Genomic DNA, 16,999 nt, shown 5'->3' with positions numbered 1-16,999 from the left:
ATGTGTCAGACTTTGGAGAACTGTTGATGCTTTGGTGAAGAGTAGGGTGTAGGGACAAGCACTGTGCAGAGATACTTAGGCCAAATAGTTCCATAAAGTCCAGTAGAAGCATCCTTAACACCCCTAAACCCTATTGAGCTACTATATTAACCCAAACTCCCTTACTATGTAAAACACATTCCCAGATGCCCCCAGTACCTAAACACACAGATGGAAGGCTAATGTCTAATACCTGGGTACTGCTGATGCCAACTGGTAAACTGTATGTAGAAACAATATAAACTCATTCTTTGATAAAGTAAATATAAAATCAGAAGCATGAGTCTCCTTTAAGAAGGAAATCATTTTTAATTAAAGGAAAACTAGTAAACAACCTACTTGCACTAAAATTGATTAGTTTTTCTGTGCTGTTAAATTGGATTTATGATCTAATAAACCAAATGAAGAGCTTTGGATAGCTGAACAAAATCAATCAAGATGGAGACTTTTGAGAAAGATTAAAATTTGATTATACTCTCTGTCCTCTACCATCCAGGAACAGATTTCTTCACTAGATTTTTCTTCCATGAATTATCAAGAGATAAGGACCGACTTGCTGTCAAACTATCTTGTTACAAGACTAACCTATGCTTGAAAAGCCTATTTTAATCATCACAGAAATCATAAAATGTGGCCAGAGTAAGAGATAATTGCAGGTAGTATATTTTACCTACTTCAATAAGTTCAGATACAACTGAACCTCTAATTAACTTTCTTTTTTTTATTTTATTGCTAAAAGTATTACAAAGGGTATTACATATGTGTCCTCCCCCCCCCCCCCCGCCCTCTAATTAACTTTCTAGCAACAATGTAGAGAATTAACAAAACAAAAACAAACCAAAGTGAAATGAGGAATTAGTTATAATCTGAAATCTTAATAACATCAGACAGTGTCAGCCTACTGCACTTGTCCCTACTACCAGCCAGGGTCCTCTCCAGGATCATACCTCAGATGCTACTTGGAAGTTCATGCCAATGTTTGCCCCTTTGGCCCTTTAACTCATCTTTTTATATACTTCAATCCATGACCAATCCTCTTATGATTGTGATATTCTTTAATAAAAAAACTATAATTTTTCTGAATATAAAGGTTATATGTGTGTATTAGAGAAAATACAGAAAAATGTAAAGAGGATAAAAATCCTTGTATCATAGCGTCAAGGGAAAAAAAAGGTTATCATTTTGGGGTATTTTTACCAGGCTAAGTTGTTTTACATTTAGAAAAGTTTGTTTTATAATGTATTATTTCCTGTTCCCTTCATTTGATATTATATCATGAACATTTCCTCATGACATAAAATATTTTTTCTTTTTGTGAAAATAATTTTTCATAAAATAAATACAAAAATAAATATTTTTCATAAAATACATATTACATTGTATAGATTACTATTCCCTATTTTTAGACAGAGTTGTTTCTAATTTCTTCTCTTCTTCTCTCCCTCTCTTGAATTTTGTAAACCTCAATTCATATGTTAATTTTTTCTAGGATGTCAGATTGAATTATACATTTAAACCATAACTTGATACTTTTAATAACATAACACATTTTATTAAAAGTGATCTATTTATAAGTGATCATGAAAAATTGAAAAAATGTAAGGGGGGGAGACACATGCAAGGTCCTGGACTCCAGGTTTAGGATGAAGCTGGAAGAAATCTTCAGGGGTCTGTCACAAAGATCTTTCCTTCCATGTTCAGAAAGAGGTGACAAATGGGAAAGCGTGACAGCCCTTGGTCTCCTTTTCCCATTTTCCAGGGAGAGCTGCATTCTTCAGAGAAGTTGCTGCAGTAACAGTGGCAGAAAGTGCCACATGGGAGCAAACAGTGAGTCTGGGCAGTGTGTGGCCTCGGTGCACCTGTGGCCTGGAGGGAGAAGTAGGCAGCTGTGGCGTTCAGAAGGTGGCTTCTAATTTTTTATCAGTAATTTTCATGAACATTTTTGTTAGGTTAGAGCTCTAGAAGTATTCAGGAAGACAAAAATGCCCCATCTACTTTTCATATGAAAACTCGGCTTCTTTGCCTCTGTTTCCTTTTTGAACTGTGTTGGCAGAAGTCATACTGTCAGTGGTTGGGCAGAGTCTTGGTAAGGTCAGGCCAGTGGCCAGACCTCACAGAGCCCGTGGGGAGGCCCTAGGGTCCAGGCCGCTTCTCCTCATCAGCAGTGACATGCTAGGCCAGTGATGGCGAACCTATGGCACGCGTGTCAGAGGTGACACGCGAACTCATTTTTTTGGTTGATTTTTCTTTGTTAAATGGCATTTAACTATATAAAATAAATATCAAAAATATAAGTCTTTGTTTTACTATGGTTGCAAAGATCAAAAAATTTCTATATGTGACACGGCACCAGAGTTAAGTTAGGGTTTTTCAAAACGCTGACACGCCGAGCTCAAAAGGTTCGCCATCACTGTAGGCTGAGGGGGCTGTTTGTAGCTGATGTTTCCCTTTGGAAAACATTGTTCCCTGCTCAGGATCTCAGGTCTCATGTCTCCACTCGGCCGCGAGTTCAAACAAAGGCAATGTAATCAGAATGGAAACAAGTACTTGGGGCCTGTGTCAGGAGCGAGCAGGAGAAAGTGTGTGTACAATTACAGGTGGTGGCAGCCTCACAAGATTGACTTTGTGTATTGATGGAAGACCTTGCTGACCATGTTACTATTCATGCCAACAATGTTAGGTAGTTAATTATTTATTGCATTTCCCCCCCAATAGATGTAATGGGGCAAGAATTTTTATACAAGGACTATACAAATGTTATCCGTCAACCTCATACAATGGAAAGCACTTTTGCCAGTTATAGATAATTGCTATCATTAAATATTGATAGAGCATTTAAAAAAATTTCTAGAACTAAAAATGATAGGACCAACTCTGGGAAATAAAATCAATGTGCCCTGGACTTTTCATCCAATGAGTACCAGGCTTCAAGGAGGAAGAAAATCATCTAGGAGGAAGATGCCTCCTCTTTGTTTTTCAATAACAGACTCCCCAGGTGCTAATTACTGTCTGAGATGTGAGGGAAAGGAGGTGTTTTTCAAGGCAGAAATGAAGAAAGAACTAACACTTTTAAATATGCAGCCTCACTACAAGGGTTGTGTTCTCTAACCGGGGCACGCTGCCCAGAGGTGCAGAGGGAACGTGGAAGTCAGCTTCTGTGATTGGAGCGAAGCTAATTAGAAGAAGGCAAAGGTCTCTGACGTCCTCCCTATAATGGCCTCAGGCTTGAACAACTAAGTTTGACACAGTGGCAGGCCCCAGCCAGATGAAAGCAAAGGAGATTGTGAGCGGGAGTCAACCTTGACTACAGCAGGGGAAGGCGCAGAGACGTCAAATCATGGGGCCTCCTCCTGCAGGGCCGTGGCCTGCCTGGCGAAAGGCACGCCTCTGCCCTCTTCCTCCTGTCCCAGGTTAATCGGAATGGTTTTTATTTTTATAAAGAAGAAAAAATGATTTTATTTATTCACTTTCTCTCCACAAAAAGGACTTGAAGGGGTTAATGGAACACCAAAGGTGAGCTTGAGTGAAGGAAAATCACAGAAGTGTGAAGTCTCAAGCAGGATATTGTGCACGTGGAGCAAGGGAAGGGACGGGTTTGCCTGCTTGCCTTGGTGGTAGCATACTATGGTGGTGGTGGGGAGCTGTTTAACAGGTGATTGCTGTGTGTGTGTGTGTGTGTGTGTGTGTGTGTGTGTGTGTGTAGTGGCAGGTCAGTCTGCAGCTACTGTTCAAGGCTCCAGAGATTTGGAGGTGATGTGTGTTTCATTTAGGACCAACAGGATAGGGAAATTTAAAGGCCTCCTTTACATTTAGATGCCCGTGGAGCCCCCCAATCTGGTTATGAATGTTTCAGCGATGAATGTCAGAGCCCCTTGGCCCCAGAGTGTGGAAACACACACACACACACACACACACACACACACGCACTTTTTTCCTTCCTCTGATTGTGCTCTAAAGACAATGTAACCCTTGGACCTCATGGCTGGATGTCTGTCTTTCCAATGGTTTTGTGAGGGCAATGTTGGGACTTGGGGGGTATCTTTTTCTAGCTCTCAAAATTTCCCCATTATATCTTGATGAGATGAGACCCAGTAGAAAGAAGGAACTCTTATGTTCAGATTGACAAAAACCCCAAACATTTGAAATAAATCGAGTATCTCAGAATTGGGTGGTGAAAAGCAGAGCTTAGGACTGTGGATAGTGGTCTGATAAATTCACTTGTTTCACACAGATGTGCAAAGCAAATGGAGTTTCCTAAAACTGATGCGATCTTCCTCACCTGGGTGGTGGTAGTTAGGGGCAGATGTCAAAACTAACTTTAGTTCTCAATTTACATAATCCCAATACCTTCAGGTTTAAATAATCTCTCTTGGATGATTCAGTCCTTTTTTGGTAAATGCTTAGTCTTATTGATTCCCACCCCCCTCTAATGTGGCACCTGGATAGATGAGGGTGTGGGGCATGTGTGACCTCATGTTAGCAGGGGAGAGATGGAAGTTTCGACCCATAGAGTGTCCTTTGGCTCCTCACTGCCCTTCACTGTGCTGGGGCTGATCTAGTCTGTTCCTGTGCTAATGTTGGAGATAGGCTTATCTGGCCACTTGGAGGTCAGGTCTGCAAATGGAGTTCATGCTTTTGCCTTTGATCACGAAGTCCTTGAATGCTGCAACCATTTTATCCTGATTGTAGATCTCCATAGGCCGCCTTGGGTCTCTGAATCCCTGCTCTAGAGCAGGTGGGAGGTCCTAGATTTCTTGCATGCCTTGCCAGGAGAGCTGCCAGGGCTCCTCTGGTTAGTCTCCTTCCTCCACCAGTGCAGTGCTTTTGTTCCCATGCTACTGAGGATGAGGCTTGGCCTGTGGCCTCCCAGCTTCCCAAGCTATGCCCAGGTTAGCACACTATTCACAAATCCTAATGAGAGCTCTTGTGCTTCCCCATATCTGCCGGTCCAGATGTTTCCATCACGCTTCCTATTTCCAGAGTTCCACTTTAAAGGGGGCAAGTGAAGTCATAGGCATTTGACCTCTTCTCCCCACATTCCACCGGAATTTGGAAGAAGGTTTCCCATTTTCTCTTCCTGTCTGGGAGGGCCTTCCTAAACAGCTTATTTTCCTCCTCCTTGGGGTGGCATTGACGTTCCCTGCCCCTCACAATGTAATGATAGAATGGCTGGCTGTCAGGAACCATGAACCATACTGCAGCAATAGTTTCACAAATATTCTCCCAATTATGTGTGTATATCAGGGGACAGTAGGGAGCTGCTTTTGCCCTTATAATTGTAGAAGTCTTCTGTTGTAATAATTGTTGGAGAATGGAAGAGGACGGGTGACTGGTTCTATCCTATTTATGATTTACTATTTAAACATTAAAATACTGGTAATGAATGTGGGAATTGGCAACCTTTGCTTTTGCAAATTGAGCATCTACAGTTTTTGTGTGTCAGAACCTACTATTAGCACTCCTTGTTTGCAGGACCTGAGATGCTGTAAAGGTCCTGAAAAAAAAAATTGTAATTTGGCTCGAAATGATCATGCTTGGTTTCAACACATTCATAGAACACTCACAGGATATAATTGCAAGTTCACACAATATGCTCCATGGGTGTGATTCAGATAAACTCTCAAGAGCACAGAATGAAGGCTCTCAGCCATTTATACGAGGAAACATTATAATAATGATGAAAGTACCCCAGTGTGATTGGGGGAGTGGAAAATAATTAGGTATTGAGGCACAGGTCCTTATCTTTTTTGGGATCAAAAGCTACTGGTCACACCAATGGATTTGAACTTCTATTGAGAAGTATTTTTAGGGTTTTAAGGATTTGAGTCATGTTAGTTTTGTTTGCTGAATCCTGGTCATAATAAAATTTTATTTTGTGGGGGAATAAAAGGAGGCAGGAACAATGAAGGAGCACAGAATGGGACCACTCTTTATAAGAAAACAAGTACTAAAGATTTGAGACTTTACTCTTGCCAAGTAGGGAAGAAATTTCTTCTATGCAGGCAGTCTTGTCTCCTGAGGGTCCTCTGAGTACTGAAACTCGATCTAAACACTGTGAGGGCCAATGCAAGAGAGACACTCACCTTAAGAATCATATAAGCTATTTTGGGAGGTAGAACGTGCTTATGTGGAATGACAACTTCACAAAACTAAATACAAGTTACCACAAATGAAGGTGTACCAGCCCAAGAAACAGAAATCTGAAAACTGGAACCTGGAAGACTAAAACTATAGAGTGTATAGAACAGCTCACCTCTGCTACCATGAGGTCACGCATGCCCCACATCCTGATCTATCCAGGTGGCATATTAGAGAAGGGTGGGAATCAATAAGATGATGAAATGTAAGATAAATTAAAGATGTAACTATATAGTCTAATTTAACGATAATTAGAGCTCATATCTACATTGCACCTGACACCTGACAGTTTTCACAGCATTTTCACTACTCTTGACTTATTTACCCATTTTTTTTCTGACAGGCTAATATCAGGCAATTATTAGAATTTCATACAATTATTACATTGTAGAATCACCACCATTGTTTCTGCCGTTAGAATAATACCTCACATGTAGTGGGCTCCCAATTCTTTTTAACTACTTAAAACAACATTTATCATCTCACACAAATTCTGTGTGAGATGCCTCGTGACATAGCAGCTAGCTTTGTCCAGGGTGAGCAATCCAAAAGAGAGAAGTGATTATTTGTTGAATAAATAAATTATAGAATTTAAAAGAGCCTCAGAGATATTCTGTATCTTCCTTCAACTCAGGAAGGTCCCTTCACTGATTATGTGTAAACATCTCCAGTGATGGTGAGCTCATGGCCTCATGAAGTGGCCCATTCCATTGTCAGTAATGAAATTAGCTGGCTCTTGTTGGGTGTTGTACTAGGTGATCTTCCTACCACACTGTGCTTCGCTTTGCCAAATAGCTTTAATTATCAGAAAGCTCTTTTTTTTACTTTGAATTGCAATCTGCCCCTTACCGCCTTCCTTTAAGTGTATTAATTTTGTTCTAAGCTTTAGGTGGGGGTGCCCATCAGGACACTTTTGAGGAAAATTAAAACAGTTTGCAGAGTGAAAAGGAGTGAAAGGAACTGCAAGTAATTAGAATGCATACTTTTTTGAAGTATTTTCTAACCGATAGGCAATGCTGAATATATCTCCCACACCTGAGATGGAATGGTGTTTTTCCTAAGTATTTGCATATGGGTATCTTTTGTCATATGCGCAAGTACCTTGCATTTTGTTCCTGAAAAGGAAACATTAGTCACATTGCCTCTGGAAAAGGTTGGGAAAAGAGAGATAAGTTGTTTATCATCTTTCAGTTAGAAACTATGTCTTAAAGTTAGATCTCTGTTCACTACATATGGGTCTTACATAAAGCTAAATGAGAATTGTGACAGAAGCTGGAAAACCATGTCCTAAGGAAAATGAGAGTTATGATCACTCTAGTTAAGGAGAAGTGACTGCTTTTCTTCACGAGGTCTTAGCCCTTTACATATTTGAATTGTCTTTGCCACAAATTGATCTATTCTATAAGCTAAGCTGCCTCATTTCCTTCCTTTTTTCATCATATGAAAGGAATCTCCGTATTGTGTGGCAAAGTGTGGGCCTATTCAGTGTCCTTCATGTTTGATGAGCTGCTCAACCAGTTGTTTCTACCGATGTGGATCAGCTTCTCTGGCTCTGCTGTTGGATCTGATGGGCTATATGGGGTTTATAGGAAAAAAGAATTCAAGGACAAGATGGGCAGCCATTTAATGCTCCCAATGCTGCCTGGAGAACAGATGCAATCTCCCCAGCCCAGCCCTGTTTGTTTTACTTCTATCCTGTACTCTCTTCTCTGCCAGTCTCCTCCAGGCACTTCAGGAGCTCTACTGTGCATCTGACTCTGTCCCAAGTCATCTAAAAGCTGGTGGGGAGCATGATGCACCACCTTCCTCTATCTCATCACTAAGGTCTAGCTATTCTCCACTCTTCCTTTAACCTATGGCATGGATATGCTTACCACACCCTGAAGTTCTTACGAAACTGTGTGTACATAACCTGTTACTGTAAATGAGTACCTTCGTAATGGCAGAGAAAGAAGAGGCACACATTATCCTGGAAACAGAGTTGAAATAATTTTTCAGACTTTGTCTATAGCCTATTTCCACAAAGCATGCTATGTGTTCTTATAGGACTGCTGGTTCCTCTTTAATTTAGATGCCTGTTGTATGAACCATCAGGCATGAGGAATACAGTATCTACTCTCTTGTTGGAGATGTTTCACTAGACCTCCTTTCCTGATCTCACCCGTGCTCATTACATTCCTGCCCACACTGCTCCAGGCAGAGGGTGAAAACATTGGAGGGAGATATTAAGAGGGGAGTACAAGCCTGGACAACTTTGCAAAGTGATCAGACAGAGCAGATGACTGTAAGTGATCCTGTCCCAATTTTCACCCATAAAAATGGTGTAGAGTTTAGATTTGCAAATAGAACCATGAATGCTATTGCTGGTCAGAATCTCTGCAATCGTATGTTTCCAATCCCTTCATTTTATAGAAGATAAATCAGAAGTCCAGGGAGGTGTCAGTCTGGAAATAGAATATGTGTTTCTTGACTCAGTCACAGTGTCTTCTTATTAATGGGTACCTGGCATAGGAAAAGTTGGGTTATTACAGAATTTACCAGGCGACCGGAAAATACACACAGGAGTACTCAGAGAATCAGGAGAAACCCATTTATTTTCAGATGTACTAGTACAGTGACTCAGGGGGTCAGTTCTCCAAATCCTGAGTGAGTGAATATGGAGGAAACTTTCCCTTTAAACCCTTTGGTTTCTTTGTTTTCTGTTTCCTAACTACCAGGCTTTTGTGGTGGGCTTCCACAGCCGCTCCCGAGTCAGTTAGAATGGGGAAGCTAGGCTGTATCTAAAGGCCTGGTCTGGGTGGTGCCGATGACCTCCCCTCTAGCTAAGCTGTTACACTCCTTGTTTCTGGCCCCTTTGTAAAGTGGGAGTATCCTGGGAAACAGGTTCTGCAAGACAGGACAGGCATCAATGGAGTTAGTTATCGGCTAGCAAGAGTGTGCGTTAGAAGGCAGGTGACTGGCACAGATTCAGATTGCTAGCCGCACCCCCTGTCCCCCCAAATGTCTTATATTCCCCATCAGGGTTACTTACAGAAGAGAAAAAAGCAACAATGTCAGAAAGAACATTGGTTTGGGAGTTAGGAAATCTGTGTTCTAGTACCAGTTCTGCCATCAAATATCTGTGAGATTTTTAGGAAGTCATTTCCCTCTCTAAGCATCAGTGTCCTTATCTATCAATGAATAACCTCTGAGGGCTTTTCTATCTCTGAGGTTCTGTATGGTTGCTTTTCTTCCAGCAGTTGTTGAGAATTCTGATGAGCTAGATTCTGTGCCAAACACATAATCATGTTTGATTATGTAAGTGATTCTGAGGTACATTCTATTATTATCCAATTTTACAGATGAGAAATCTGGAGAACAGGGAGGTTAAGTAACTTGCTAGTAAGTGGCAAGTGGGAGAGTTTAGAACATAACTCTAAAGCCCATTGGGTAAAGGATAAATGTGTGTGTGCAAATGATGGAGCTACTGAATCGGCAATATTCATCAGGCCATTGGAGAGGATGTCTAGAAATAAAGAGCTGAGTAACATTGATTTGAGTTCCACGAGCAGATATAAGATACCGATTTTGGATAAATTTGTTGATCGTTGATGCCAATTGAAGTATTTGTGCAGATTGTTGAAAATGAAATTATTTTGTTATAGAGCGAAATGCTGTGCAGCTTTTAATTCATAGATCTCAAAGCACTACCAAATCACTTCTGCTTCATAAAATGCCTTTGTTCATTGTCACTTGCAGTGACATTTCCCCAATCTCCCCTTCAAGTTAAAATATTTTTCTGTACCCTCATAAAAAAAGAGGCTAAAAATAATGGGTAATATTATAATAGGCAATTCATAATCAGAGAATTGATTTAAGGTCTATTATGACAGGCAAGCAAAAGTAAATTTTAATGCAGTCTTTTGAACAACAATTTTTCCTCTTTGGAATGCTCAACAAACTGACAATTTGTCATTTTTAAAGGTTTTATATTTTGGATTGTCATTATGCTAGGTAATATGCCATATATTCTCTTCTATGAGGTAATGTTTCAAGTAGAACTTACTTGAGGTTTTCCATCTCCCGAGGAAAAATGCTTATTATATTACTTCTTGAAGTGCATTGTTCTTAAAAATAGTAATTATCAAACTTTGTTTTTTATTGAGGAATAATTTATATACAGTAAAATAGATTTTAAATTCAATGACTTTTGATAAATAAATTATATATATATATAATGATATATATATATATATATATGTTATCATCATTCAAATTAAGATAAGACACATTTTTAGAATCTTCACAGGTTTCTAAGTGCCCCTTTTTAGTCAAGTTCTCCCATCTAAGACTATCACTGTAGATACGTTGGTTTTTTTAGCCTATTCTTTAACTTCATATAAATGAAATAATTAATTGACATATTGTTTTGAGATTCATCTGTATATTTGCAAGTTTTTCCTTTTTATTGCTGGCTAGAGGCCTGGTGCATAAAATTTGTGCACAGCGGGGCGGGGGTGCTCAGCCCAGCCTGCATCCTCTCCAATCTGGGTCCCTTCGGGGGATGTCTGACTGTTGGTTTAGGACAAAGAAGAAGCAAAGGGTGTATTCATGTGCTTCTTCTTAAGGATGGTGAACGAAAACTACAATTTGATACTGCTGTCTGCTTCCCATTGGCCATAATGTAGTCATATGCCTACACTTAACTTCAAGAGAGTCTGGGAAATGTAGTACTTATTTCAGGTAGCCAAGAACCTAGGTAAAAATTGGGAGGCCTCATAGCAATCTCTGCCACATATACATTATTTTATTTGATCCTTATAGTGACACAGATGGGTGTTGACCCATTTTTACACAAGGAAAGCAAACACGAGAAAGGCTACAGAGGTGAAGGTGCCAGAATCAGATCCCAGGTTGTCCGATTACTGATACTGTGTCTCTCCCAATATGTTACATTGCCCCTAATGTTTATCACATGCTTCACACATAGTAAGTACTCAGTAAATGACAATTATTTCTTTGGATTCTTTTGGGCCTCCTTTTAGTTCCTAGAGTCCCAGTTTTCTGCACTGTGCACCCTTTCTAGTACTGCAGGATGATTTTGGCCTTATGGCAAGACCATTTCCCTCCCAGGGAGAAGGGTCTACTTAAATATTTGAAGTTCTTGGATTTACATTGCTTTCCAAAGTGAATCAAGCCAGTGGTGTATGAAGGGCAATGGATACACTCAATTCTTCATAATTGGATGGGTTTTTCTCATTTTGGTCTTATTAGTCAATTCAGTGCAGTACAATTAAGTCAGGAGAGAGGGGCCATTCAGTGAAACAGCTCCTCTACCAGCCTCCAGCCTCTCTCCTTTGTACTGGTTCATTGTTAGATCAGAAATTTCCTTTTTTTCTGCCTGAGGTAGTCCATGTGCAGTGGCTTAATTGATTTGTATGAGTTTCATTTCTATGGGGCCAAAGGTTATGAGATTTTATTAGATAAAGGGTTAATACAGGTGTTGGAATTAATTTACTGATTAACTCTTGTAAACCTGGCCCTAGAAGCGGCTCACAGCAATCGAGTGCTATCTCCTTAGTTTGTTTTTGAAAACCACCTTGTCATGTGCCTGAGAATGTACCATGGACATCAAATTAAATACTAATTCTCTGCAATTCAAGTGCATTGTCTTACATGTGTTACTCTTCCTCTAGCCGGTTAGATATTACCTGACTAAAAGAAAGCTCTTGGAGTCTCTACATCTTTAAAAAGCCATTTTATTATGGTCAAAACATTTTTCCCAATATCAGGTTTTCTCTCCTCTTTATTTCCCCGTTAGGTCTTAGCAAAGAAAATACAAGTCCAGAGTGTTTTATGCAAAAAGTACTTGAGCATACAAACAGAATATCTACTTATTGAACTGAATAATTTATCTTTATATTCCCAAACACTTTGCAAAGAAGTGTGTTATTTCCAAACCTCAAATAGTAGAGCTGCTTCCGAAAGCCTTGGTCATTGCTTTACGCAGAGACAGAGCGGAATGTGAAGAGAGCTGCACTGTAGGCATGTGACTACATTATGGTCAATGGAGGGTGGTGCTGGGTGCCCTGGCCTTTGGCACCAGCCTGTTTGCCTTTGAATCTCATCTCAGCTTTTCTACTTGCCAGTCATGTCCCTTAGGCAATTAATTTCTTTATGTCACAAATTATTATCTATAAATTAGGGCTGGCAGTAATACTAACTAGTAGGGTATTGAGGATTAAAATAAATATGTATTATATTTAGACAGTGCCTGATGTAAGTTGTACTACATCAAGTGCATGCTATAATTATTTGGTCTTTGTCTCCAAGACATAGTTTTTACTCAACATTGATAAAAGACACCCAGCATTCCTAAGATGGCCTGAAAGATACCACCACTCCAAATGGCCTGATTGCTGATTGAGCCATTTTTTCTCAGAATGGCTCTGGGTTCATGTGAGTTGAAGCCAGAGAGCAATTGTCAGGAGTGAGGGCTTTGGAGTAAAACTGGTTAGGGATTAAATCTTGGCTCTTCCACTTGTAAGCTGGGTGACCTTAGGCAGGTCACTTACTCCTTCTGAGGTGTGGTTTCTTCACCTGCAAAGGATCATTGGGGAAAGAATCAAAAGAGACAAAGTGTGGAAAGCACTGCATAGTACCTGGTCCATGGTAAGGGCTCAATAAAAGGTAGATTTTTATTGTTGTGATTAAGTCCTAGAGGGAGAAAATCCAATAGCTCAGACCAGGAAGCATGGGGCATTTTCTCCCTTCATGTCTGCATTTCCCTGGGTGTGAGGATAAAAAAGTCCTTTGCTGAAATAATGTCTCAAAAAGCTACGAATGTTAACTTTATGTTGGCTAGTTAAATTCAATTATTCAGAGCAGGTGCAAAATCTTTTGACAAATTAGATCAAATTACAGCTGAAGTATAAGAACATATTCCCGTTTCCAGCAAGCATGAAATTCCACTGTAGGGCTGTGTCTATGCACATACAATTAAAAAACCTACACTTTTTTAAATCAACATTTTGATGGAATTTAAACACTCTCCAAACAGTTGTGTGTGTGTGTGTGTTTTTTCTTCCTTTTTTGCTACGTTATAAGCTGAGGTACAAATTAAGCTATGTAGACATTTAAAGGTAAAATCACTATTGTTGATAATTTGCCTCCAATTTTGTACAATACACTTGCAGCTATTGTGATGTGGGAGCATAATTACATTAGTGTTGAATACAGCTGTCCTATAGCTGTCACATCACACTGTATGTTATTTTGGTTGTCTTATATTTTTCATAACACATGATGTCAACAAATATTTATTGCAATTAATATGCAAAGTAGCATGATAAACTTGAAGGAAACTTAAAATAATGCCTTAGAAACTTGCCTTACATAAGTGACTTTTTATTTTAACCAGTTCAAATAATTACCTAATAGTGGAAGAAATTCTCTAATGGGTCATGATGTGAAAAGTGATGGAGAAAGTAATTGAACTCCAGCAGCCTGGGAACCAAGCTCTGGTCCTCTCCTCTCCTTTGCTTCCCTCGGTACCATCCATTTGTCCCAGAAGGTACATCAGCTTCTTGCAGAAACCATCTGGTCACTCTCACAGGCTCCCTGTGGGCTGCTGGTCATGTGAGACAGGCATTAGTGGCAAAATTTTTCAGTCCACTTATGCTATTCATTGAATAGCAACTAATGATCAGAAGATTTTATTAAGGAGTTCCCAGGTTTCAATATTGACTTCATTGTAGATCTTTTTATTTTCAAAAATATCTATATGAAAACGATTGAAATAAAACATTAAAAAGACTGATCAACTTGTATGCATGCATATAAGCATAAGTGATGGATGTGGACAACAGGGGGTGAGGGTGAGGGCAGGGTTGGGGGGATGAGGGGACATTGGGGCGATAAGGACACATTTATAATATCTTATTCAATAAAGGGGGGAAAACCACCCCCCAAAAAAGACTGATAATAAAGAATTAGAAAATTTTATAAATACAAGAAGGTAAATAAGGCCTACGATCACAAATTGATTTGGAAATATTATTAATGTCACCATGTTACAATATCTTATTGTAAGGACTTTAAAAATATATGGCCTGGGAACTAAGAAAACTGGGAATGGCATCATATTATTTAAGTGAAAAGTGCTGAAACTTTTAACTGAAAAGTGCTCAGCATTAACTGGTCTCCGCTTCAGCCTTTTCTGTACCTTGATTCCCGTCTATTCACACCACACTGCACATGTTTCATTCCTCATCTCACTGGCTCCCACTCAAACACTTTAAGTTTAAATCTAACTTGCTATCGTGACACAATAAGAATAGCATTAATAATACTGATTATTTATTGTTAGCCAACTATATACCAGGCACCATGTAGGTTTTCTAACCATCCATCCTCACAACAACTACATAAGGCAGGCACCCTCATTTCACAGATTAAAAGAAAGATAAAATGCAGTAAAGTGATTATCTTGTCCACAGTCACATGTTAAGTAGCAGACTGGGAGAATAAAAGCCCCAACTGAGATTTCAGGCCTTCTTCCAAAAAGACCCTCCTTCTGTTCAGAATCCCTACACTCTGGCCCAATAGGTCTACTAGTATTTACTGTTCTTTAAACTCTCCATTAGGATTCTGTGTACTACTATTCCATTATATAAAATTCAGTTAAGTCCCATCTTCATTTATCCATCCATTCATTCATTTAACATTTATGGCACACCTCTCTATGCCAGGCAATGTGCCAGGTGCCACTGTGGGTCATTTCTCAGCCTATGCTTACTGTTCCCTGATTGTCAGATTATTTTGGGTATATTTTGTTTCCCTGGCTACAGTGTAAAATTGTACATCCTGAAAAATCAAGGTTTCTCAACTAGTGGTGGTGCCATACCTTTAAGGAATATTGGAAAACATGTGACAATCTTTTTTTTTTTAAAGGCACATTTAATTTAATATCAAGAGTGTGATACAAAAGGCCCAACATACAATGAAGGAACACATTCCCCAATTAACACCAATGACAATGCTCTTTCAACATGTGCCTGTTGAATGAAATGGGGATTTAATAAATTTCACTACTAAAAAATAACTCAGTGAGTCTCATCACAGCCAATATCCTTATACAATCTGGTTGTGAAATGCATGTTTATAATGCTTCAAACAGTTTAAACCTGAAGTTTGATACCACACCTTCATGTTTGTACAGTCCTCAGTAAGATTATCTACAGTATTAGCAACCATTTAAAGAACAAACCATTGATTCAAACCACATTGATTTAAGGCTCAATCAAGTAATAGAGAGCCCCCAATGAAATGGTTAAATATATGAACTACTGTACTGATATCTATTAAATAGTTTCTTAGCAAATAAACACTTGAAATGCAAAATTCACCTCATTTAAGTTTTGATCAAGAAGTTCAACAACAATCATGAAGTCCACAATCTTAAAAGCAAAACTGATATACAGTGTCTCTAAGTCACTATACTGAAGGTTAAGAGTGATGCATATTCCATTTTTACATTTTACTGGAATTTTACATGTTCAATTCATGATTTTAAATCTCTAGGTCTTCATTCCTCTAAACTGTCTGAAGACACAGTGTGCCACAGACTTAAGACTTCTGTTTCTCCCTCTATTTTTTTCAAACAGAAACATTTCTCAAGTGTCTACATGTCCTGGAAGGGGAATTTTTCGGAGGTGGCCACTTCTTCGGAATAGTCCCACGCCATCAGGCCTCTGAAGCAAGGGGTGGGGAAGAGGAAAAAGCTGAAACACAAGGTTTATCTGGTTAAGTTTTACATTAACCATTACAAGCTGGATAGTATAAGAATGTGGATTTTTTGGCTCAAAAAGTCTGAATCTTGGTGTGGAAAGGAGTACTTGGCTGTCCCACCACAGCTTTCTCGTAGTGGGACTGTCAGGGAAGTCTTGACTGGGGAGTATGATTTGTTTACCTGTCAGGCGTAAACTTCCAGGCACTCAGTTCATTTTGGGCTTGTTCCAGTTTGTCTGTAGTCTGCTCCAGTTCACCTTTCATTTTTAGGAAAAACAAGTTGATGGCGGGGTCTACCATTGTTGATCTCAGTTGGGCGACCCTGGGCTGCTAGACTTGCCTGAGGTACTGGATTTGAGTGGTACACTCTTGCACCTCTTACTCCTTGGTTGCTAGTTGCATTACAAAGATGTTTCCCCTTCGTGCAGACTCTTGCTGTTGTTGCTTTAGTTTTTCTTCTGACTCCCGTAAGCCAGTTACATCATTTGAGTTCAGATCTGTGTACTTGCCCTCCAAAGCTTGCACATATGCTTCATACTGTTTCCATCTTACAATGAACTCATCTCGTGCCATAAGCTTGAAGTCTGTCTCACTCAGTCGGACCTTTTTGAGAAGAGGTTCCTCATTGGTCATCTTGAATCCTTAATGGTGAAGAGCATTAAATCAAGGACTGTCATTAGAAGAAAAAAAATTCCTAGTCTTAGACTTAAAGTCTATGACTTGATATGTTATCTGCCTTGGTTACTTGTCACATTGATTAGTTCAGGGATAGGCACAGCGTTAACAACAATGAGAGGTAAGGAGATGTTTCTGGAATTTCCTGGAAAGGGAGCTTTCCTGAGTTTCTGTGGGAGGTACCTAGAAGGCTGCCCTTTGCCTATGAGCTTGGATAAGGAAGCAGCATGTAGCCTTGGGAGGTACTTATGAGTATGAGAGAGCTGGCGCCTGAAAGAAATTGGGTATTTCCTCCCATAGTTGGGTGGTCTGTCAAGCCTGACCAAAAGCTCTCTTTATCTATGGCCTGTTTAGGTAACTGAGCTAATAAATCACTTTG

General features: G+C 39.6%; 1 pseudogene; it reads right to left on the bottom strand.

Moving 5' to 3' along the window:
• Positions 1 to 16,122: 16,122 nt before the first annotated feature.
• Positions 16,123 to 16,578, bottom strand: LOC139005411 (pre-mRNA-splicing regulator WTAP-like; annotated as a pseudogene).
• Between the last annotated feature and the right edge of the window lie 421 nt (positions 16,579 to 16,999).

This window comes from Myotis yumanensis, unplaced genomic scaffold, assembly GCF_028538775.1.
Source record: "Myotis yumanensis isolate MYYU_CA2020_CCGP unplaced genomic scaffold, mMyoYum1.0.hap1 SCAF_3, whole genome shotgun sequence".
Taxonomy (NCBI): domain Eukaryota; kingdom Metazoa; phylum Chordata; class Mammalia; order Chiroptera; family Vespertilionidae; genus Myotis; species Myotis yumanensis.
This window is presented reverse-complemented; position numbering and strand designations above follow the sequence as displayed.